Source organism: Alosa pseudoharengus, unplaced genomic scaffold, assembly GCF_046254945.1.
Source record: "Alosa pseudoharengus isolate Yale_2024_CS ecotype anadromous, Long Island Sound unplaced genomic scaffold, YU_APseudo_1.1 YU_APseudo_1.1_scf_15, whole genome shotgun sequence".
Taxonomy (NCBI): Eukaryota; Metazoa; Chordata; class Actinopteri; order Clupeiformes; family Clupeidae; genus Alosa; species Alosa pseudoharengus.
In genome coordinates this window covers 30,943,828-30,968,721 of record NW_027468620.1, presented here as the reverse complement: position 1 = coordinate 30,968,721, position 24,894 = coordinate 30,943,828, and the positions used below count along the sequence as shown (strand labels likewise).

The window sequence follows — 24,894 nt, the reverse complement described above, 5'->3', positions numbered from 1 at the left end:
CTGTTACACTCAGTGGACCATTGTATTCTTGTTATGTTCTATTTGTTTTTGTCAACGTCCTATGGGAACCCTGGCTCTTGTTCTTTTGTGTTCACCACTTCTCTCTCTTCCTCTCCCTTACTCACTCATTCAGTCTCTTTCTCTCTCACTCATTCACTTACTCAGATCACACACTCTCTCTCTCTCTCTCTCTCCATAAATGAGTGATGAAGTCAGTTATGTTAATTTGTTTTGTTTTTATGTTCAAAGTTTGCTCCAGTGACTTAAGTACATATTCTAAAAGCATGTTCTAAATTAACTTTCATTTTAACAATGCTAACAAACGTATAATGCTTTCTATGAAGCCAGAGCCAATATATATACTATACACTCCTGAATCCTATGGGTAAGGCCTATATCTCTTTACAGGTTTATTCAGGCAACTATTGTGGATACTTGCATGATGCAAAGAAAATAGCAGCAGTGGCTACATCATATAGTGTAGAGAAGCTTCATCACATATACAATATCAAACTGCCAAATGGCAAACTAGTCAACATGGTGTAATGTTAACTGTTGTTTAATGTTTTAAAGGATATAAGTATAGTATAAGTATATATACTTTTTTGATCCTGTGAGGGAAATTTGGTCTCTGCATTTATCCCAATCTGTGAATTAGTGAAACACACACAGCACACAGTGTACACACAGTGAGGTGAAGCACACACTAATCCCGGCACAGTGAGCTGCCTGCATCAACAGCGGCGCTCGGGGAGCAGTGAGGGGTTAGGTGCCTTGCTCAAGGGCACTTCAGTCATGCCTACTGGTCGGGGTTCGAACCGGCAACCCTCCGGTAACAGGTCCGAAGTGCCAACCAGTAGGCCACGGCTGCCCCACAGGTAAGTTCATTGTCTTTAAAGATTCAGTTTGTCTGGCGGTTTGGCACTGCGTGTAGACCTTCTTAACACCGGCAAGCCATTCTGCTCAGCTGGTTCGCTGCTGTCTGTAGCAGGCGATGTTTCAGCTGATGTGGTGTCGGCTGAATCTTCCATAGCTGTTTCATCCGCTTCATGTCGTTGTTCTGGTAGTCTCTCTTGTGTTTTCAGTAAACTCCTTCGATTCCTTCTCAGGATTTGGCCATCCTCTGTTCTGACATTGTAGGACCTTGGACTTACTTCCTCCAGAACAGTGGCCCTCCTTGTCCAGGTGTTGGAATATTGGATTCTCACTGCATCATGTCTTGCCAGTGGCCCTTGTTTGCTTTTTGTCTCCTTTGTAGAAGCTGCTGTTTCAGTTTCACTTTGATCTGATTTGAGTTCTGCAGCGTATGGGATCGTTGTGCGTAGCCTACTGTCCAGGAAAAATCTCCTTTTCCCAAGTAACAAGAACCACGACAACACGTAAGCTTTTCAACCGGCAGATCAGAGGAGAGAGTGTTCATGGAGCAGGGATTCCCCTCTCAGAGGAGAGAGTGTTCATGGAGCAGGGATTCCCCTCTCAGAGGAGAGAGTGTTCATGGAGCAGGGATTCCCCTCTCTCCAAACAATCTCTGATCAGAGGAGCGAGTGTTCACGGAGCAGGGATTCCCCTCTCAGAGGAGAGAGTGTTCACTGAGCAGGGATTCCCCTCTCAGAGGAGAGAGTGTTCATGGAGCAGGGATTCCCCTCTCTCCAAACAATCTCTGATCAGAGGAGCGAGTGTTCACGGAGCAGAGATTCCCCTCTCTCCAAACTGTCTCCGAACCAGAGCAAGCCCTTTATATATTTTTTTTTTCTTTTTAATATTTTTTTGGGCTTTTTATGCCTTTAATTTGATAGGACAGTGGAGAATGACAGGAAGTGAGTGGGAGAGAGAGTCGGGGTGGGATCCGGAAAGGACCAGGGGGCGGGAATCGAACCCAGGTCACCGGCGTACGGTGCAGGTGCCCCAGCCAGTTGCGCCACAGCTGGGGCCGAGCAAGCCCTTTTTATTACAATAGCTCAGAATAGCAAAAGTCATCAGTCATCAGTTTCATAACTTGCATTTTATTTACAAATGCACATCTATATTTGTAAAAATCAATATAGAAGTTACAAATATTATTTTTTTTTTATTTGTGGATGTCAAAACACACATGCAAATAAAAAAATATTTGTGGATCCCCCTCTGCGCTTATAGAAATATTATTGAGACAAATTTAGCTCCGCTTAACCCTATATCTAAAATGCTTTTCAGAGATACTTCTCCCAAGCCAATTTCTCGCAGTTCTCTAAGTAGATCTTGTCTTTGGCAGTTATACTTTCTACAAGAAATCAAAACATGTTGTACCGTCTCAAGTTCCTGACATGAACACAAGCCGCTCTGGTGTTTTCCTAAAATAAAGTACTGTTCAAAAACATGTGACCAATCCTCATTCTAGAAGTAATAACCTGTCCCTTACGTCTAAATCCTCCTCTTTTACAAACATTAACTGAATCAGTTACCCTACGAGATATTGACAGTAGATGTCTCCCTTTGTTTTCTTGCACCCAGAGCTGTTGCCATTTTAAAACTGTTTCCTGTCACACAATACTTTTACCCTGCGCCTTGGATAGATTTATGTTGGCATCAATGGTTTCCTTATGTGCAAACCCGTCGTCATTGTCAGCGGCCTGTTATATAGCAATGGTCTGTATTATACCCCCCCCCCCTTCCTTTATGGGTGATTTTCCTTTATGGTTGAGGCCCTTACAATGACAAAAACACCTTAGGCTACTTTATAAAGAGCCGTAGTGTACGCCTAGAGCTACGAAGAGAAATCAAGTAGAACCATTTTTTTTTCATAACTCGCCAAGAGTCCAAGGAAATGGAATATCCACATCATTTTATCCAAAACTAGCTGTTTGCGTCACATTTTCGAAGTTTTTAGACTGAATTACAACAGAAACAGCAAACAATATTTCACTTCCAGCCGTTTTCCACGCGAGGCTTCTGACTGTTATGAAACGAACATAACACGAGTTATGAAAAAAAATTGGTTAGACAATGTGACCGATGTGGATAAAGAGAAGAATGCGGAGGTAGGAACACTCAGCGCTGTTCTTTTCAGTGTCTGCAGTATCACCGAGTACAGCTGTTACAAGAGGGTCTGGCGTCCCTTTGTTATGATGCACTTCCTGCGACGGTCACTCGTCTCTAAATGACTTAACTCCTTCTCTGGGAGGCTGAGATAGACAGCCGGAAACCATAGACAGAAACCCTCTGTCTCTGCATGCCATTTTGACAGTAGCCTATAGCCTATCTTTAAGCATAATTGTGAAGTAGTTTGTTGAGCGGTGAAGGCAGTCACCAGGAAAGATGGTTCCAGTATGAAGAATGCTATTTATTTTTAAGCTGCCGGCGACGGGTGAACAGACAAGACAGACTGGTACATTTAACATTCAATGAAGTTCGCCGTTAGCAAAATCCTTAATATCATCAATAAGGTCGTAATTACAATGAGTCAACAAACCTCTCACAACAGAGACCCAGAATAGACTGAATTCCCCATTACTTGGGGTGTGACTTTCGAAACCGATGTCTCGAATCAGTGTCGAGGCTTCGAAGCACAAGTGTTTCGAAACACTGCTTCGAAACGTGGTTCAAAACAGCCATGTCATGTGACCACTGCTTCGAAACATCGTTCAAAATCCCCATGTCATGTGACCAAAGTTAAGTGAAACTTCGGTGCATTTCACCGGTGTCGGCAGGCGTGCCCGCGCATTCAATTAACAGTGTAGACTATTCTTAAGCAATAACCATGGTGGTGTAGTGGTTAGTGAGGGCGTTTTTTGCACGGTAGGCCTAGCCCAGGCTGCTCAAATGTGGTTCGATCCCCGTTTGATTTAAAGGTATTGTTTCAGATCATATCTGTTTATGTTTTTTTTACTTCATCATTAACCACACAGTTTCAACTAAACTCTCAGAATGGTCAAAAATCGAGAGTTTTTATAAGAAGAAAGTGATCAAGAGAACACTAGCGGCAGCAATAAGAATCTCTTTATGGTCACTTCATGTGGTCTCCCATCCAGTAATTGACCAAGGGCATGACTGCTTAGCTTTTGACAAAGACTGAACACAGGTAACACAGCAAGCCACAAACTTTAAAGACTACATCTACAATACGAAGCATTTGACAGATTTGTTTCACCCTAAACAGCTCTGAGGTGTCGGAATTGTTTCGAAGCTTCGGAACAATACGGCACAATTGCTTCGAACGTTTCAGTGTTTCATAAAGCCTTGCTTTGCCCATCCCTACCCATTACCTGGACACAGGTAATAGAGTGAATAACTCCTCCCCTCAGGAGTAAACTAGCATTCATAAATCAATGAAGTGAAGGAAATACATTTCAGTAACAAAACCATGTATAATACAAACTTCCATGTTGAACACGCTAATATGCCCACATTTAAATATCACAGCATTACAGCTAAAACAATGATACAAAACAACAAGGTAGCAAAACACCCCTCCTGGATGTGGTACAGTCCACTTGTTGGCACTCCTGCGGGAATAAAGAAGCCACAGTCAATGCACTCTGTTTTGGCAGACGTCGGTAATGCAGCAGGTAAGCTCCGCGATTATGAAGTTCTCCAATGTGAATGAATGGATGAGTGTGTGGAAAGCCAGGCTCACGGCATGGCGCGCATCATGCCAATATACACCCGCAATCGCTGACAATGTCAATTAAGAGTTGCATCGCTTCATAGTTGCCACGCTAGAATACCAACCGCGTCCCAGTTGCAAAGCATTCATACCCGATTCCTTAACATTATTTCACATAGTCATTATGAAGAGTAGAAGTAAAACAGTCCACTATTTTAATGTAGCGCGCAAAATGTTCATAAGCACTCAATAGCGCTCAAAATGTTCATAAGCACTCAATAGCGCTCTTTATAGTGACGGGGTGCATATCGCTCCGTCACATGCATAATTGCCTAAAAGCATAATGACCTCTGTGTATGAAAAGTGCTATAAAAATAAAGTTGAGTTTGACTTGATCTGACTTTTAGTTGGGTTTTCTTGTTTTTCAAAGGGTTTACATGTTATTTTAGGTGGAGTATATTTTCTTCTCCCAACAGGGCTAAAAGTCCTAGTTCTCAAACTATTTCCTGCCTCTGTAAAAGTCAGGCTACTGTTCTGCCCTCATTCACCTGCATTGGCGGGGTTGCTCTCTCCCTCCATCTGGTCACTGTATGTTTTTGCTGTGGTATCGTCCCTTTTATTTGATTTATTTATTTATTAAGGAGCCTTTATCAGTAGCACTCTTTAGTAGCAATATTTATGTGTGAGAGGATTTATTTCACACACAGCTCAACGTTCTTTGCACAATTATTTGGTAGCCTGTTTTGCTGCTCTTATTTCTTCATTGTATGTGCCTTCTTATTTTTATTTTTTATATTGTTTACTTGAATGTTATGTTTGTCTGTGGACCTAATCGGTAAAATATGTCTTGTCTCCACCGTGCGATAGTAGGAAACGTAATTTCGATCTCTTTGTATGTCTTGACAAGTCAATAAATTGACAATAAAGCAGACTTTGACTTTGACTTTTGACTTTGAGCCTGTGCGAGGCTTTGCAATATCATTGTATACTAACAACTCTTACAGGCGATTTTCTACTCTGATAAAGTGGGTTTTGCCCATTAACCTCAAATAGTCATTAACTAGTTAACTAGTCATTAACCTATTCCTAAATATGGTAAGTTACAACTTGCAACATCTCAAAACATGCTTCATTTTAAAACAGGATTATATTGTAGCCTATATCTGATTATTCTAAACCAGGGGTGGCCAAACTTTTTGGCTCAGCACCTGACATCCAATCAAAAAATAGTGTTCGTTGTATCCGGGTAAAATTCCAAAATAGACATCCCCTCCCTGCAACCACGTGCTTGTGCGCTTATGTGGGGTTACACGTTTAAGATTTAGTACTTCATAAATGTCTTTTTAAATCAAATTGTTGACCTTTACCGTTTCGTGGCTTCTGCTGAGAAACTAGTTCGCCACACACACTGAATTTGAATTAAAGCATTCTTCAAAACGCTGATCAACTCATCTACTTTCACTTTCAATTAAATCCAATACTGAACAGATAGGCTACTTGCGGAGTGATATTCTGAAAGATGTGAAGCACAAAACCCATCGTCATCGCCCCCCCCCCCCAAATGACAAAAACACCTTGTGTACGCCTGGAGCTAGAGCTACGAAGAGAAATCAAGTAGAGCCACCACAGACAGAAACTCCTACCGTTATCAACATGGCGTAAGTTCTATGATCTTAGCTTTGAATTTAGTAGGCTACATTTAGTTCAATTATCTTAATGCAACAGTGAGCAAGAATGCATATGTTTCAAGTATTTTATACGCACCTGGTTTTGGTATAATCTTTAAATATATTTTGATAGCATGAAGGACAGATTAACAGAACTGTTAGCCCACAGGCAATCTGAACATGTAAGAAAACATTTCACATTATGAAATCACAAATCATATCAAATTACATGGTCACAAATTTCTCAGTCACTTTGGTGCATTTCTCGAATCATTAACATTTGCACAACAGTTATGAATTTCTCAAAACAATTAGTGCACATGCATCTCACAGTTGATTACCTGCAAAAACATGTATCTTGCTCAAAAGGCATTGTTTATGTCTAAAAAGCAAGTATGTTTACCAATGAAACTGTCAGTGGGATCAAAAAGTCCTGATGCCATTGTTTATGTCAAACTGTTTTGTCTTGGTGTTAATATGACAGTTACTCTGTACGTTTTTTTCTAATGAGCAATGTGCAAGGCGGTACTTATTTCAAAACTACAAAATGACACATTATTATGTGTGGATGGGGTTGATTGCAAGACAGTGAATATACTTCAAAGTTCAATGTGTTCTAACATCAATGCGAAATGAACATTTTGGACCATACAGTAGACCTAGGCCTCTGCTTTGGTGTGATCTCTATTCCACAGAATCGAAAGTTAATGTTATGGAACAGTGCACTTCCTCTCGATAGGGGCGCTACAACCTCCACTCATACTGAGCCATATAGCTCTGCACTTAACTCATAATCTTCATTCTAACATTTACATGTAAGCATTACAACTTCAAAATATATGGTCATGCGACACCGGTTGAAAGCTTGGCCTCTCGTGATTCAATTGATTTAAAGCAGTTACAACTGTAATAAAGTTGCTGTGACACTGAAAAGAACAGCGCAAAGTGTGCCTACCTCCGCATTGTTCCCTTTATCCACATCGGTCACATTGTCTAACCATTTTTTTTTTCATAACTCGCCAAGATGGAATATCCACATCATTTTTATCCATAACTAGCTGTTTGCGTCACAATTGTGAAGTTTCTAGACTACTTTAGGCTAATTTACTATGTGCCATATGCAGCACAGCAAATCAAAGTTAATCCATCAGGCTACTTTACATTTTGCATATGTTCCGTTGTATCTAAACCAACCAAAGCTTGACATTGTACAGTAAAACCATTGACTTGTTTTAAAAAAAATTAATGGGAAAAATGAAATCCCTTATTAATTAAGAGACAGGTCCTCCTCGCATATTATTGTTATTAGAATATTATTTCTGCTGAAAAAAAACTGCTGGTTTCATCTCAAGCATGCACGTATTATGAACGCATTTACAGATGCGTGTTTTTTTTTCTATGTAGCCAGTCACCGACATTCAAAAAACAGAATAGGCTAGGCCTATGCGGTTTCAGTGTTTAACAGTGGCGGTGCAAATCTCCTTTACTTTATAGTCCGCGACTCACATTAGGCATACCTGGGCCCACTTCCCCGAAAGCATCTTAAGCCTAAGAGCGTCGTAAAGTCCCTCTTACGAACGTCTTAAGATTTGCCGACTGTTTCCCGAAACCATCGTAGCTTAAGAGCATCGTGAAGATCTACGAGTGCTCCAGAGTACTCGTTACCGGCTAAGAGCGTCTTAACAGTACTTCTCACTGAGGTCACCAACAGGACATACAGAGGAATTACAACTTAGAATACATAATCCAATTTACGTTCCCATTCTTTATTGTGTTTACCTGTGATGAATCAGATTTTAGCGTGCAAAATAGCCTACATTTAATGGTCATAATAATGTGATGAAAAGTGGACAAAAATGCAATCAAGTTATGAAACGAGACGTTGCCAGAATAGTTTGACATTATCTTTGCTAAGTGAATATTTTATTAGGCCTGAGGTAAAAAGCAGAGAAAGCAACATGTGGTTTAGTCTGTAGCCTACTGCATCAAAATCTAAGCCTAAACATGTCCTCTCTTTCTTACTCGACTTCTTTCTTATCTTCAAACGTGTTCTTAAGTGGCACCGCGAAAAATTATTGCATGGTGCAATCTAATCTTAAAATAATTACAATTATTTATGTCTCTGTGTGGTATATAACCTACTTGGGATGCTTACATGCAGATGTCAAAGTGTTTCTATTTTCGTATTGATGTGAATTAATGTGTAGATCCGAAGCTTAAACGGTAGGCCTATAGCTGTGACATGCAGTCACCTGACATCACCGTCAAATCAGAGGATATTTCAGAACTATTAACGTGGACAGTCGGAAAAACCAAACGAACGATCGTAAGATGAATCGTAGAAAACCCTCTTAAGAGCGTGTCTCCGTCGTTATCAGGGAAGTGGGCCCTGGCCATCACCGCGAGTGCATACAAAATGTTTTGCAATTTACCTTCGTTACTACCAGCAGTTGTTGTTTTTTTTTACTGCGTCGATTCACGATTAAGTGCGCAACTAATGTAACAGCGGTGTCTTCGCGGAGACATCCTCTCTCCAGTTTCATTTTGGCTGTTGTTGCGAGCGAGCTTAGGCCTATAGACTACGATATGGGAAATACTTTGGGATTCCCAAACTGTGGTACGCGTACCACCGGTTGTACGCGAGCTGCCACTAGGGGGTACACGAGATGAAAAGGGCAATGTCGGAAATGTGCTAAAAAATACTAATTAATTAATAATCGAATTAGTTCATAAATAATAAATAATTTCTAATCGGGTTATAATGATATGGAAACGTGAAATTAAAGGAAATCATTTGTAAACTCTATAGCAGGCTATGTTTTCGTAAAAAAAATAAGCTACCCACAATGCAGCGGGCAGCCAGAATGATGGAGGTGGAGCGCAGGGGGGTAAAAAAAAAAGGACGAGACAGAAAAGACAGCGAGAAGAAAACGAAAGTAGCCTATGATGAGGCATATGAGGCCTCGGCTTCAAGTGGATTGGGAGACAGACTGCCCAAAGCCACAGTGCGTGGTTTGCAGTGAGGTGCTATCTAACCAGTCTAATGTTGTTCTCCACACTGTTTTTTTTTTTAGCGTGAGAGCTCATAGACAAGTTGCACATTTTGATTTTGCTATTTGTTATCATATAGCGTGGCTAATTAAACATGATGCCTATTCCAGGCATCATGTTTAATTAACCACGCTATATGCGTCAATAGAATGTGTTACTTTTCGGATGGTGGGGGTACGCGAGCCGAGTCAGGATGTAGCAGGTGGTCCGCGGGAAAAAAAGTTTGGGAACCGCTGTATACGATCAGCTTAAGAAATAAATGGGTTTTCCTTGGCCTGTGCTACACCTTTCCACCAAGTTGTGCGAAAATTTTAGTTTTTGCGATGTTTAGTTGAAACTGTGTGGTTAATGATGAGGTAAAAAAACATTTAAACGGATATGATCTGAAACAATACCTTACAAATCAAACAGGGATCGAACCACATTTGAGCAGCCTGGGCTACCAGGCAAAAACACCCTCACTAACCACTACACTATCATGGTTATTGCTTCCAGTAAGACAAGCCTACTCTGTTAATTGAATGCGCGGGCACGCCTGTATGGAAAAATATTAGACTCAAATGTTTTTTACGTGTGTATCACATTTTGAAACTGTAGAAATTATTTTGTAATTGTAAAAATTATCTGTACAAGTAATTGTCAATATTACAAATATGCCCTACACTTACAAATCTATTCTACGGGTGCGGATCAGTTTTACAGCTACAAATCATCCTACAGTTAAAAATATGTTACCATTGCAAATATATTCTACAATTATAAATCAATATTCTACGCACAAAAAGCTGTCCTACAGTTACAAATCTTTTCTGTAGGTGCACAGATTTTTGCACCACCTTAGGGATGAGAAGCGTCTCATATGTATTGTGTGTGTGTGTGTGTGTGTATCAGGATTTGAAACTGTAAAACCGATTTGTGATTTAACAAAAAAATAACATGAACGATTTTAAGTATTACTCATATGTCCTTCACTTACAAATATATTCCACAGATACTAAATCTTCCACAGTTGCTGTCTTTCAATTACGAAGCTATTCTGCCATTACAAGTCTCTGCCGCTCGCATAAGTACATTTTCTGCAAATACAAATACTTTTGAGACAGTTCTATCACTTCCTGTTGAAAGGCCAATGGTGATGCTCAGGTTTGGCTAGCCAATCAGGAATCTAAGAGAATCAGAGTGTTAGCTTTCATTAGAGACCAAGATTATGTTTCTAGACAAAGGGGTTCTCAAGTTATAAGCCTTTGAAACTCAGTATGCAGTCTTGGTAACCAAAGTCCCCTTTCTCCAAATGAACCTAAGAAAATCGCACATAGAAAAAAATATATATAAAATCCATTTATGAGTCTTTTGACTTCTTTTTCTGTAGTAAGCTGAGACATGTGACTCTGGTCTTGTGTTGTCTGTATCTCTGTTTACAGCAGTACGTTTTAGTCAGTTTACAGACATTTGACTTGGACGGAAAAAAAAAAAACTCCCTTCTAGCCTCTGTAACTCAGTGTCAGTAAGGCCTAGAATGACCCTGGCACTTGTAAAAAAAACTTGAGAGTGCTTTCCAATGATATCAAACACACCCCTGAGTGTAAAAGTATATGGCAGCTGTACCACTTTTAATTTGGGTGTGCCGTTTAGACCAAAAAATGAGGAATTTCAGCCATCCCATAAGAGGTTAATGTCTTGCACATATCTTATGCTTTTGGAGGCCTACAGTACGTGATCACATTTATAAGGTGAGGGCCAATATATACTGGAGGTTTGTTGAAAGCTCTAAACTATTGAAAGAAGCTGTTTGGAGAGTACAACACATACTCTTTCAACACACTATACACAACACACTTTCAAAGCCATCATGGAGTAAGTATTGTATGACACTATCTTATCAGAACCAATGAAGTAAACATAAGCCTTTAATTAAAATAAATACAACTACTAATCCATTGTAGTGAGAAATTCTAGAGTGCATGTATTTTAACATTTGTTTTGATCATAGCTACCCAAGGCCTTTTGATTAAGCCAACCCAAATCGCATGCATGCGTGACCTTTGTCATGCCACATGATGGGGGCGATAAATCATTGTTGACGAGTTTTTCTCTTAACGCAATCATTGAAGAGTACTACTTGCTTTAACATAATGCTGGCACCTCACGAGACAAGGAACGACTGGAGAAAGGGCTCACGTGAGGCGACGGAAGTGGGATCACTAGAAATGTATTTAAGCAAGTTTGTATTTTGTCTTGGAGTTGGCACGGTTGTGATGCTGGGATGGCCTACGTTCTGTATCAACTCCCGGATTCGTTAAGAAACCTTGGGTTTTTTTGTCTTTGTCACTGCTCGGTTAGGATTGTCTCCACTTTGTTATGTAGTTGGCTATTTTTTACACTACATTATAATCCATGTATTATATAGGGCTGATATTATAAATGGCTGATATAATACCTTTCTCTCCCTCCCTCTCTCTATCTCTCTCTCTAGCTCATCTAAGCCTCGGTGGGAATGGATCCGCGACCTTATTCCAGATGAATGCACAATGAATATGGCAAGACGCCTAAGTATGTCTGGGTCGATCAAGTTCGCAGATGAGACATTTGAGGAGCTTCTCAGTAAGAGGGACGCCCTCGAACCTACGTTTCTACAGCGGTTATACTATACATATGCAAAGCACCTTTATTTTGGAAAAAAAATGCCTGTGGAATCCAGTGAATACCACAAAAAGGTTGTAGAGATCCAAGTAGACTCTTTTGAGAGGCGGGACAGCATTAGAATTCTCCAGTCAATTTCTAGTCGTCACAGATCAAGATGGTGAAATCCGAGACTTTCTGTCACACCAATTGACTGAATTAATTTTGTGCTGTTTGTCTTGTCATAGACAGCTGCAATGGTGTAATATTCATATACACATGTTCATATTCATGCTGAATATGATGATTGCTTGGTCTAACCATAACAGCCATCAAAGATCTGAAGAATTCCAACCTTCTGAACTGATAATGTACAGTTTGTATTGTGAATTCATCACCTGATGAAGGTCTCAGACCGAAACATTGTATTCTTTATTCTAATAAATAATTGCATGAGGAATGGAAAGTGCGCGGGATCTCTTTTAAACTACTGATCTATGACCTTTGGTCATCTCCGACGAACCTATCCCCAAAAAGAGGTGTGCAAAACCTTTGCCACTTTGAACAGAAATAGACATTCTCTAACATCTCTGACCTCGCTTGCTCTGGCTGACTTGAGCCTGTGCATGTAGGGTCTATATGTTTGGTCAATGTTTTCTTTCTTTCTTGTTTTTTTTTTTATTCCAATTTCGGGTCTGTCAGTCACAGTGAAAACTGGGGGCTGCCACCGGAAACTGGGGACATCTGGTCACCCTAATGTGAAGGACAGATATAAATACGCTGAAATAAGCCAGTTATCATGCTAACAAGTTTTAATCAGTGTGAAATAGTATTTTTCAATGTTGTTATTTTGCTTGGGTTTGCTTTTAACCTTCTAACACTGTTCCGGTCAAAAATGACCACAAATATGACAGAACTTTGAAAAAAGAGGACAGATACAATGAAAGAATGAGTTTTGACAGATACAATGATAGAACTTTGAAAGCAGAGGACAGATACAATGAAAGAACTTGAAGTTTGGAGAAATGGAAAGCAGAGGACAGATACAATGAAAGAATGAGTTTTGACAGATACAATGATAGAACTTTGAAAGCAGAGGACAGATACAATGAAAGAACTTGAAGTTTGGAGAAACGGAAAGCAGAGGACAGATACAATGAAAGAACTTTGAAAGCAGAAGACAGATACAATGAAAGAACTTGAAGTTTGGAGAAATGGAAAGCAGAGGACAGATACAATGAAAGAATTTGAAGTTTGGAGACCTGGAAAGCAGAGTACATATACAATGACAGAACTTTGAAATCAGAGGACAGATATAATGAAAGAACTTGAAGTTTGGAGGAATGGAAAGCAGAGGACAGATACAATGAAACAATGAGTTTGGAGAAACATTTGTGCTCAGGTGTCTATGATCTGTTGATCCAGCACTGACTAGGGACGCCATAATTCAGTATCCTAATGGCTTGTGGATGGAAACTGTCACAATGTCTTATGTAACGACCATGAATTCCATGACAACTCATGCTTATTTGCTTGGCCCCCTCATTGCCGCTTGCGGCTATTTATAACTGAATTTATGAACATTCCAGGAAACATTCCAGACACAATGATGACCTCATAAGAGGGAGTCCAGAAAAGTTGGTCAATTAAAACACATGGGATAAGGGATCACACAGTAGGTTTTTTTACACTGATGAGGCCAAAAACATGACTTCATTCCAGTATGAGCATAGGTGCCAACTCTCACGCATTGGCCGTGAGACACACGCATTTCATTAGTTTCACACACTCACACGCCACACCCCCGATTTCTCACGCTGAAGTGTCAACCCGGTCGGTCAGATGCCTGAAAAATGAGTTTAGCCTATCTATAGATCTACCTGTTGAGCCACGGTTATGCTTTCAGAGACGGTGAGAGGGTTCAAGAGCACCCCCTGTCTGTGGAATTTTCTAAATTTTCTCTCATTTGCGATGCTACTTCAGAAGCCATCCCAGGCGCATTCCCCCCGCTGAGTATTTTTCACGCTGTGTCAACCTGGTAGGTCAAATACCTGGCAGATGAGGTTCAACTAAACTAAACCTATACATATGATATCTCACATCATATGAACGTGCGGAATCTAAGCTTTCCAATGATATTAGCGCCAAGTTGCTGTGATAAATGGTTCGTGAGAAAATTAACATTGAACCGACGTGCAATTTAGGCTAATCATATTTGCACACAGTGCACACCCATTACTCTCGGTTTAATATTTCACTAACCCTTCACACAACACGTGGCAAACCCAATATCACAATAAACAGCAAACCGTACCGAATACGAGGATATAAAGCATGCCTCTGTGCAATAAATGGTTCCTGAGTAATCCGGTTTTGAAATTGCAACACATTTCTACATAGTATTCTAAAGTAAACTATTTGTCAGTAGGCCTACATACATTTTTGTAAATTGCTCAGCCATAGATTATCCCACTATCATGGTTCTTATATTGTCAGGTTCCAGCCAATCCCATTACAGATAAATAAATATATTTATATTGGCATGCTTCCTAGTAACATTAATGCAAAAATATGAAGAAAATCAAATAACGAGACACAAATATTGATATAAAGCCTGACATAAGCCATATGCAAACATTTACATCATGCAGATATGGGTACATCCTGAAAAAGGAATAGCATGTAGGCTATAGGCTATGGCCATTACAATGACCAATATATTATCTTAAATAAACTAGCTGAATAACACAGGTGACCACTTCTGCATAATTTCATGGAGTGCTGAAATGTACACACATTTTTGAACATTTCTGAACTGTGAAATGTAGCATATGTTTTTGTGGTTGTGAACTTATTGCAATATCACCATAACTATTCCACCTGTGTGTGCAGTTATAATTCTGAAGTGCAAAATAGCTTAGGCTACAGCACAAATATTAAAATAAACAAGTCTGACCTCTGAATTTATTTTGAAAGTGCACCTGATTGATGCATTTAAAAGTTAATATACAAACATTTCTTAAATTCTTACAAAACACCCACCCACTTTTTAAAATTGTTAGTTTGGACCCCCCTACTTTTGCCATGCGAAATACCAGTGCTGTTTTCAGCATCTGTTTAGTGCTTCATTGTCATTTTCATTGGATTCTCCCATTTGCACGTAAATCGCTCATAAACTTTTTTTTTGTTACACGCATTCTCCCATTCCGCTTCTGTCACACACACAGTGACAAGCGCCAAATCCCCCGCAGTGTTGAAGAGATCAGTCATCCCCCTCACTTTTGATAAGGTAAAAAGCCTTATAGGTACGCCAAATAAATAACTAGATGTACCGCAGAGCGGTACAAAATATGACCGCCGCCCAGTCCAGCACATTTTTTCCACAAAAAGAAATCACGCTGAAAGGCCTATATGATTCTAACTGTCTCACTAAATTGCATTATCCACACTCAATTCTCACTGATATCTGCTAGACAACAAGTACCAAAACATGATTAGTTCATAGATTTCACATGTAAAATTAATTTTATACAACCCCACCTCCATCTTGCCTGTTCATAATTCTGAGAAATTCTTGAATTGTGTGCATGTGTGCATGTACATGTTTATGTTATGCGTGTGTGTGTGTGTGTGTGTGTGTGTGTGCGTGCTTGTGTGTGTGCCTGCGTATGTACCTGTGCATGCAAGCGTACATATGTCTACTGTGTGAGTATGTGTCATACGTATGATTACGGTGAATGTATGTGTGTGTCTGGAGGCAAACATACAGAAAAAAATGGTCATCCTAGGCCCTACAGTTCTCAAGATATTCACAGAGAACTGTGTCTGCCCTACCCCCCTTTCGGGGGGTCCAGTCCAGCGGGGGGACTACAGATCAAAACGAAAAATTACAGTTCCATGCTATCCATGTGGGGGTACATGCCCACCAAGTTTTGTGTACCCCGGTCTTTCAGTGTCCCGGGAATCCTTGTTGGTGTACGTCACTAAATGTACACATAAATTATTTTATTGTAAGGCCCCCCATGAACGAAAGTACACAAAACTTGGCATGCATTCGGAGGGTGTCATAATGATCCTACACTTTTAATTTCGTGCAGTTTTGACCTTGTCAGCCAGAGATATTGTGATGAAAACACCTAATTTTTTGCTTTTTAATTTTTAACTAGGTGGCGCTATACATGAAATAAGTGGTAATGGGATGGGTTGACATGCCCCCTTAAGACCAACATACATAAAAAAGGTGGACCTCCTAGGCCCTACGGTTATCGAGATATTCACAGAAAACTGTCTCCGGCCACCTACAGGCCAGTTGGTGTATAGTAACATAAATTAATTTATTGTGTGGCCCCCCATGAACGGAATTCCACGAAACTTGGCGTGCATACAGAGGGTGTCATAATGATCCTACACTTCCAATTTTGTACAGTTTTGACTTTGTTAGGTCACAGATACCTTCAATTACAACACCTCATTTTTACTTTTTTGTGTTTAACTAGGTGGCGCTATACATGAAATGAGTGGTTATGGAATGGGTTGACATGGCCCCTTGAGATCAACATACAAAAAAAATTGGTCCTCCTAAACCCTACGGTTTTCGAGATATTCACAGAAAACTGTGTCTGCCCTACCCTCCTTTCGGGGGGTCCAGTCCAGCGGGGGGGCTACAGATCAAAACGAAAAACGATGGTTCCATGCTATCCATGTGGGGTTACATGCCCACCAAGTTTCGTGTACCCCGGTCTTTCAGTGTCCCGGGAATCATTGACAGAAATTTGGGCATGCGAAAAAGAAAAATAAATAAATAAATAAAAAAAAAAAAAAAAAAATCTGACTAAACCTATATGACCGCCGCTTCGCTGCGCGGCGGTCATAATAACCTATAGGTTTACGCTAGGCTAGGTAAAACTCCCCATTAACAGCATCACGTCACTAACCACAGCTAAGACTGCACAATCTCTATTCACTCTGTTGGATATCTGAAGCCAGTTTGTCTACTTAGATACTGTAAATCCTCAAATTATGGCCGGGGTCTTAAGACAAAGTACAGGCCTTTAGAGGCAGGATTGTATTCAAGACAGCCCTTTATTTCTTATGCGAGTTTTATTTTGAGACATGTGTTTCTTGGAGCGGCATAATGGTAGGCCTTCAAAAGCATGACATTTTCGGTTTAGTTTGATATTTAATTTACTTTTGGACTGTTTGATTATATTGTTAAATGTTGGGACTGATGAAATCTGGGGAGGTATTTGATGATCACTATTACGTTCCATGTAGTTGAAAGAGTGTCGGGATTTCAAACAAACCATCCGCTTTCATGCGTTCATTGAACGTCCACGGTGCTGTTATGGAAACCTTATTGAATAGCCAAGTAACCTATATATTGAGTTATTTTTAAATTATGCATGATTTACTTTTTATTAATTTCGTAGGCTGGCTTTATTTTGTTACATAGAAGTATCTAAATAACCTGTTAAAATGTACCAGAATTCAGGAAATTGCATCTAGTCCAAAAAAAAATTTCTTGGGGAGGACCCCCATACCCCCCACTGAAATGTCCCACCCACTTTCAGAATGCCTCCGATGCCCATGGTCCTAGTGGTAGATCCCTTTGATACCAATGTTAATTAAACTCTGGGACCCTGGTCCCAGGGATGGATTACTGCACGGGCCTTCCGGGCCCAGGCCCAGGGGCCCAAGGTGTGAGGGGGCCCTGAAGCCCAAGCCTTTGCATGGAATCATTGCCTCAATATCAACACATCAGGATGTAGGCTATGAATCTGATTGAATTTAGTATTGCCCATCCCCAAAATGCACCAGAATACAGGAAATCACATTAAACAAATTAAAAAAAATTCTGGGGGAGTACCCCCAAACCCCCAATCCCAGGCTGGGAGACCTGTCAGGAGGGCGTTGCAGTAGTCGAGTCGTGAGATGACTATTGCCTGAACCAGAAGTTGGGTGGCATCTTGAGTTAAGTAAGTCCTGATTTTCCGTATATTGTAGAGTGCGAAACGGCATGACCGGGCGACTGAGGCAACATGATCTGAGAAGTTTAGTTGGTTGTCGAGAACAACTCCTAGATTTCTTGCAGTCCTGGTAGGTGAAACAGACAGGGAGTCAAATTTGATGTTGATGTCGTGGTGTATGGTAGGTTTAGCTGGGAGGACCAGCAGTTCAGTCTTTGAGAGGTTCAGCTGGAGGTGGTGTGCCTTCATCCATGTAGCTATGTCTGAGAGGCAATCCGAGATCCGTGCTGAAACCAAGGGGTCATCAGTATCAATTAGTGGGGAGCCCTTAATACATCTGGGCCCAGGGGCCCGAAAGTTCATAATCCGTCCATGCCTGGTCCCTACACCTGAGAACCACTGATGTACATTTTTTTTACTGTACGGTATAATGCTGAATGAGCCAAACAAAAATTTCCGCAGCAAAATTTTGGTTGGCCCCACCAAATCTCACTCCAAGGTTTTTTGAAAAGTTGGCAGCCCTGTTAAATACCATAAGGAATGAGCATGTGTAGGCAATGCAACTCCTGTGTCTACTAGTTGCAAACACTGGCGCCTTAATGCAGGGGCTTATCTGGGCTTCAGCCCAGGGGCCTCGACCAATGAGGGGCCTCCTAATAATAATAATGATAATCAATAATATTAAACGGCCGTGTCCGTATTCGCGGCGTCAGTCATAGCCTACTCTGGAGCTAGCCTAATTGAACACATCGCACTGCTCTACAATGACATCCATGCAGAGGCCCCCTTTGTCATCTCTTCTAAAGTGTAACAAAATGTAACAAAACTTAATAAATACCAATGGGTGTGTAGAGGAGCTAGAGGAGAGGCGGAAACTGAATGACAAACTACAAACTCTGGAGATAACGTGGGTTGGATTGAAGCAACGATAAACGAATGACGTGGATTCCTGTAACTGTCCATGAAAACAGAAGGCATAGCAGGTAAATATCGTAGCAAATAGCCTGGCAAATTTCACTTGTCTCACTGGAGTGAACGCAGAACATGGGCTGTTGCGCAAAGAAATGAATTAGTGATCAGCATCTCCCTTCACCAAAAGCTAAGTTTGTGCTAACCCATTCGCACAAATAATAGCCTATGTTATGTTTTCTCCATTGTTAACGTGAGATATGTCTCCATGTAGGGTAGTATAGTGATAATGCATAAGGTAGCCAATGTTCACGTCACATGAGCCAGCTGCTTGTTCTGTAGGCTAAAAGTATTTATGTCCCTCCCAAGCTGCGTTAAAATGGTGTGTTAAGTGGACAGAATTTCAAAAAACCTCCTGGGGAACACCCCGACACGACAAACACATGCACTTTTGAAAAGCTTGAAACGTCCATATGTGTAGCCTAACGCAACTTAGCCAGCCAGTGTTAGTTCAACGCTTGTTTTCGTGCAGTAGGCTAGCCTTTTTGATAAGCGATGTCAGGGGTAGGCTGACGTGATTAAGGAGGGCTTTCTGTTCCTGTTTATGTAAAGGTTTTACATAGGCTCAATAATGATAGGCTACTTCATCATGTTATAGGCTATATTAACCAAAAACGCACGTTAAATAGGCGGGTCAGATCACGGGCTGGGTATCATTTAATCATAATTAATTTTTGCGGTTTGGGGGGTCCTTAAAAACATAAAGCCCAGGGGCCTCAGGTGGTATTAAGGCGCCCCTGGTTGCAAAGAAATCGTTTTGGCTTTGTCTAGCTTTCATTTGGTGATTGCTGATAAAAAAGACACTTTCAACAAGTTGTTAAACGTTTGCCTCTCAGTCTTGCTCTGCTTTTAACCCTCTGACAGCAATTTGAATTGCACTTGAACCGCACAGCATTGTGGGGCGATTTCTAACGTTCATCCCCTGCCTCCCACCCCTGACAAAGTTTTCAAATTCAGTAACTTCAACTATTACTTTTCTGCTTGTGTGAGCTGTCCAAACTCTGCCATCATCATATCCAAGGTAAGAATTACAGTACTTCTGCCTATGCCAATTGAAAACGCGAATTTATTATAAATATATTGGTTTCAAAGTGTAATGTTAACCAAAACCGAACTAAGTCATGTTAGAACTAGCTAGCAATTAGCTAACGTTAGCGAGCTAAGAATCGCTAACGTTGACAGAGTAATGTTAACATTATGTTGGATATCTGGAATGGTAGTTAATATCATATCCAAAAATACATCTGTGTAAGATGTCATTGTGAATGTAGTTTTAGACATTTACATTTAATATGCATGTAGTGTTGATATTTAAATACAAAAGAGGACCAGTAAAACAAATTAATGTAGTAGTGGGTGCGAATGGGGGCAATTATACATTTGGGGAATTGGGGGTATGATACACTTTAGGTTGTGATTGTGAAGTAGTGTTTGGCTTCATGTTCTTCATTTCATAGCCCTTATTTGCCCCTTGTTTGATGTACCTGACTTGTGCATCAGTAGTAGTGCTTCAGTGATGGTCTTTTTGTGTTCTGTGTGTTTTGCAATTTATTAATTTTAGTCTCCCTCTGTTCCCTCTGTTTGCAGGCGTTATGATGTGAGGACTGCTGCCCTGAGAATGCTAAGTGCATCTGTTTAAAAAAAAAAGAGCCCAGAATTAGTTTTTATTTTCATTAGGTGAATCTGGTCATGTTTGCAATCATCTGTTTGCAGTAAAGATGGGGAAAACAACAGTCGGGATTGGATTGTGATTTATTGTTAATCTGACTGTAAGGTGTCCAGAAGGTAGGAACCTGTTCCAGTTCATTTTAGTGAAGCTTCATTTGGCTCGGCAGCAGATTTGAAGTGGAAATGTATGTCTTGGTATGCATTTCCAGTTACCATCTGCTGGTGAGAAAGTCAAATAAAGCTATAGGAAAATTAACTGGAACAGCATGCCACCTTCTGAAATGGGACTGTCGTGTATGCATGGTGTATGTGCAGCTTATTGCTATGCATGTTATACTGTTTTTGCTGTTACCTGCTGTGTATTTTAACATTTGGGTTAATGGACTCCTTGAGTGGCTGTGTATTGGACTGACTAGGGACACCTGGAGAGGACTGATGGGGATGTAATAGACTGATTTTGTGCACCTGTGAAGGGGGAGGGGTTCATTCACATTGGTTGATTAACCACTTGCTTTCACCTGGCCTGGTGCTTTATATGAGCTTGCGAGGTGACTGGCAGGAGGGGGCCTTGAGAGGGAGATGCAACAGCAACTGGCACAACGGCAGAGAGCCCACCATCAACGCAAGCTAAGTACCCTGTTAAGGTAAGTTATATTTCTGTAGCACTACTTGCTATGCGTTAGTAAGTTGGTAGACAAAGTGGCTGGTGGTTCATAAATGTTTGTTGTCTGTTGCAGCTCAGGTTTACATCAGCCGAGCAGCAACGCGATCTGGGGGAATGCTGGAAGTGCCAATGAACACCGCCGGATGTAACGTTGACTGTGTCTGCTGAACCACCGAAGTACATTCAGGGAAGGATCCGCCCTGATTTGGACTTGTGGATGACCTGGCGCCGACCTGATTTGGACTTGTGGATGACCTGGCGTGCAGTACCGGCTACATCGGAGCACGTCCTGTGGACTATTCTTTTAAAACTCTGGCCGACAAGCGGACATTCCTTTATGTGTTGTGTCTGTGTTGTCTACGTGACTCGTCAGCCCAGCTGTAAACGCAGAGTGGACAGAAGACGTTGGGTGAGCGGAACTGAATTTAAGGTGTAGTGTAATCTGATCATTGTGTGTGGGTTTAATTATGAATTGCTGTGCGGCTTAATTATGAATTGCTGTGCCCTCTCAGTATTTTGAATGTATATTCACCTAGATAACTTATTTACCTGCATTATTAATCTGTTTCTGCTTGCCAGTTGGGGGTGTTTGTGACGGGACTGCAATGTTTATAGCTGGGCTGCTGTGAGTCCTCTATGTAAATTTTAGTAACTGTGCAATAAAAGAGTAAACTGTTCTTGAGCCTCATGTGTTTGTGAGTCTGGGGGATTACCGTTTACCTGCAGTAGTAAAAGGGCCGTGACAGGACTAAAGTTATGCATAGAAACTGTAAGCAGTACAGTACAAAATCAATGTCTAAAATGAGTCTGAATTTGACGTCGAAAAGACATCCACAAAGATGACGTCAAAAACCGTCCACAAAATGACGTCGAAAAAATGTCCATGAAGACCACATTTGGACTAGAAATAGCTCCTATACGGACGTACTGTGGACGTCATAAATGGACGTTCAATAGACGTCGAAAAAAGACGTCGCCTGGAGTAACAGTCTGCACGTCCAGGTGACTTACATTTGACGTCCAAAAATGACTTAGAAAAGATGTCGTATCAACGTCTCTGCTCAGTGGGTATAGGCCATTATATAGCCTAAACTAAGTAGAATCAGTAAGCAACTCATTAGTCTGTGTTCAGCCAACCATGGGCATATATGCTTTTCTTTAGAGACCTGACTATAAAACCATCAGTGTATATGTGCTACCACACATTTGCTCTTTATATATCTGCTTATCAACTAATGTTAGCTATTGACAGACAATTTGCTTACTGATTCTACTTAACTTGTTGTATATGAAAGCCTATGTGATGGCATATGACACAACTGCCATTTTGAAGCCATGATGCATACTAATAGTGATCCGATCCTACTCACACCCCTAATCAATTTCTCACTGATGATTTGATGGCCATGATTTACCTAAATTTTGTAGCCTATTCGTCTTTACTTTGTCCCTGCCAGTCAGGCTCATGCTTATGAACCACTGGTATGTCATAGAGAACATTTTTGGCCTTATCAGTGTAAAAGAAAATGCAGTTAAAACCCATTCTCCCCTATGCTCAACTTTGCTGGACTCCCTCTTATGAGGTCATCACTGTGTCTGGAATGTTCATAAATTCAGTTATAAAAATAACTGTAAATATTGTTCTATTGTATTTAAAGTTGATTTTTCAAGAAAAATCACTACTCACTACTATCATGCTTCATGTCCCTTCATTTGTCTTTTTTTTTTAACCTGACATATACACTTTAACAGTGAAATATTGTAGTGAGGACTTTTATTTTGAAACAGTTTTTGGCAGAGGAAGCAGTTGAACAGGGTGAGCCCATAGACTGTATATATAGAGTGTGCAAGTGACGCCACTTCCACTTGCCTCCACGGGACCTATCTTTCAAAAAATGTTGAACGCCAGTATATGGCGAAAAAGAAATTATTTTCTGGTCCCGGTTGACTTGTGCCTTGATTTTATATTGGCCTTGCCAATTTTAAAGACAATTTTTCATGTAAAGACATTTGCAGTTTGTTTCGTAACTATTGAATTACAACATTGTGAAAGATCGTAATTCCAACGACTACAAACCCATCAGTCGCGCTAGTGACGTTAGCAGCTAGCTCATTCACAGCCACACTAGATGTACAAGCATACCAGCAACAGGTCTTAATTGGGCTTTCCTTGCCGATGAAAATACGAGTCAGAGGATTAAACACATCAGGTAAGTTGTATTCGTCCATAGACTGTACATTACATACTGTTAAGTGACAGCAGGCAGCAAGATGCAACCGTTAACTAGCATAACAGCTATCAGCTAGCTTCTAATCTTATCGTTTCATTACGTTGGTGACGTACATCGTTCGAGACGAGAGATGTAGTCCACTGAGCAGATTCGTACAAAACCAACATAACTTTTGAAGTCTATCGAACAACAGTACTTTCTTGACGTGAAAAATTATCTTTTAAATTCACACACATCATATGTGAAATTCGTGGCACAATTCAAACTGGACCAAAAAATAATTGTTATCTCTCCATTAACTCCCGTTCATATTTTTTTTAAAGACAGGTCCCTTGTAGCGGAAGTAAAACGGAAGTCACTGGCACACTCTATAGAACTGGACAGTGTGCCGTCTGTTAAGAGTGATGCGAGCGTTAGTCCAGAGCCCCCTGGTGGCTGGCTGCAGTACAATGTGTAACTCCGCCCATCCCCATGTATTTCAATGGCCAAGTAACCAACTTTCCGTGTCACTTTTCTCACCTAAAACTATTTTTGTATCAACAACTTTTTATTCGAAAAAATAGTTTTCAAGATGCTTCAATACACACAATTTTTCTTTTCTCGCTGAAATTATTTTTTTTAATGTTATATTAACAAATCTAAAAAGGGCGTGTTTACACCTATGATTGACAGCTAGCTGGCTGCAGACACGACGCTTTGTCCATTATGTTTTACCGTCTAGGCTGCAGACACTACCACGTCATCGCTCACTTATTTTAACGATACCTGATTTCGACACATAATCTAACCTAAATAAGTGTTGCTGTTATTATCATTAGGCTATATCTTATCACAGTCTGACTAAATACATATTGATAGTCATACATTGTGTAGTTGTTTGTAAGAGACATCGTTGTTAGTTGTGACAGATTCTTTGTGAAAAAAGATATGTGCTGTTCTTTCGTAGATGCTAAGTATATTAGCTCATAGCATGCTACATCATGCTAGCATTAGCCAGTTGATAGGTTATGGTTATGGTTATGGATTTAGCAGACGCCTTTGTCCAAAGCGACATATAAATACAAAACAACATAATAATATTTAAAAATGAACAGGGAACAGATTAAAATGTAGGTCAAATATAGTAAGGAGAATAGTTGTAGTACACAATAATATCAATTCAATCAATAGCCTAATAAAAAAGCAATGTAAAAAAGGGGAAAGGCAATAATAAAACAATAATGTCAATTCAATCAATAATATAAAAACAATAACATGCTAAGACTACATTAAGGAGAATATCAATAATAAACAATAATGTCAAATTAATTAACAGCCCAATTAAAATAAAACAACATTATATAAACCATAACACATAAGCGCTTAAACAACTAAGTATATGTTGAATAGGAATCTTTAGACCCCTCTTAAACGACCCAAAACTACCACAGGAACGGACAGCACTGGGCAGTTCATTCCACCAACATGGAACCACTGA

At 40.3% G+C, this 24,894-nt stretch overlaps 2 long non-coding RNA genes across 2 annotated transcripts; both read left to right on the top strand.

The window, feature by feature from the left end:
- The first annotated feature begins 6,149 nt into the window (after window positions 1–6,149).
- LOC143124590 (uncharacterized) lies at window positions 6,150–12,379 on the top strand. Its single transcript, XR_012987054.1, has 2 exons — window positions 6,150–6,240; window positions 11,774–12,379. It is a non-coding gene; the product is annotated as an uncharacterized LOC143124590 (long non-coding RNA).
- A 5,811-nt stretch (window positions 12,380–18,190) lies between these two features.
- On the top strand, window positions 18,191–21,829 carry LOC143123858 (uncharacterized). The gene is made up of 3 exons (XR_012986929.1): window positions 18,191–19,875; window positions 20,442–21,166; window positions 21,260–21,829. It is a non-coding gene; the product is annotated as an uncharacterized LOC143123858 (long non-coding RNA).
- The last annotated feature ends 3,065 nt before the right edge of the window (window positions 21,830–24,894 follow it).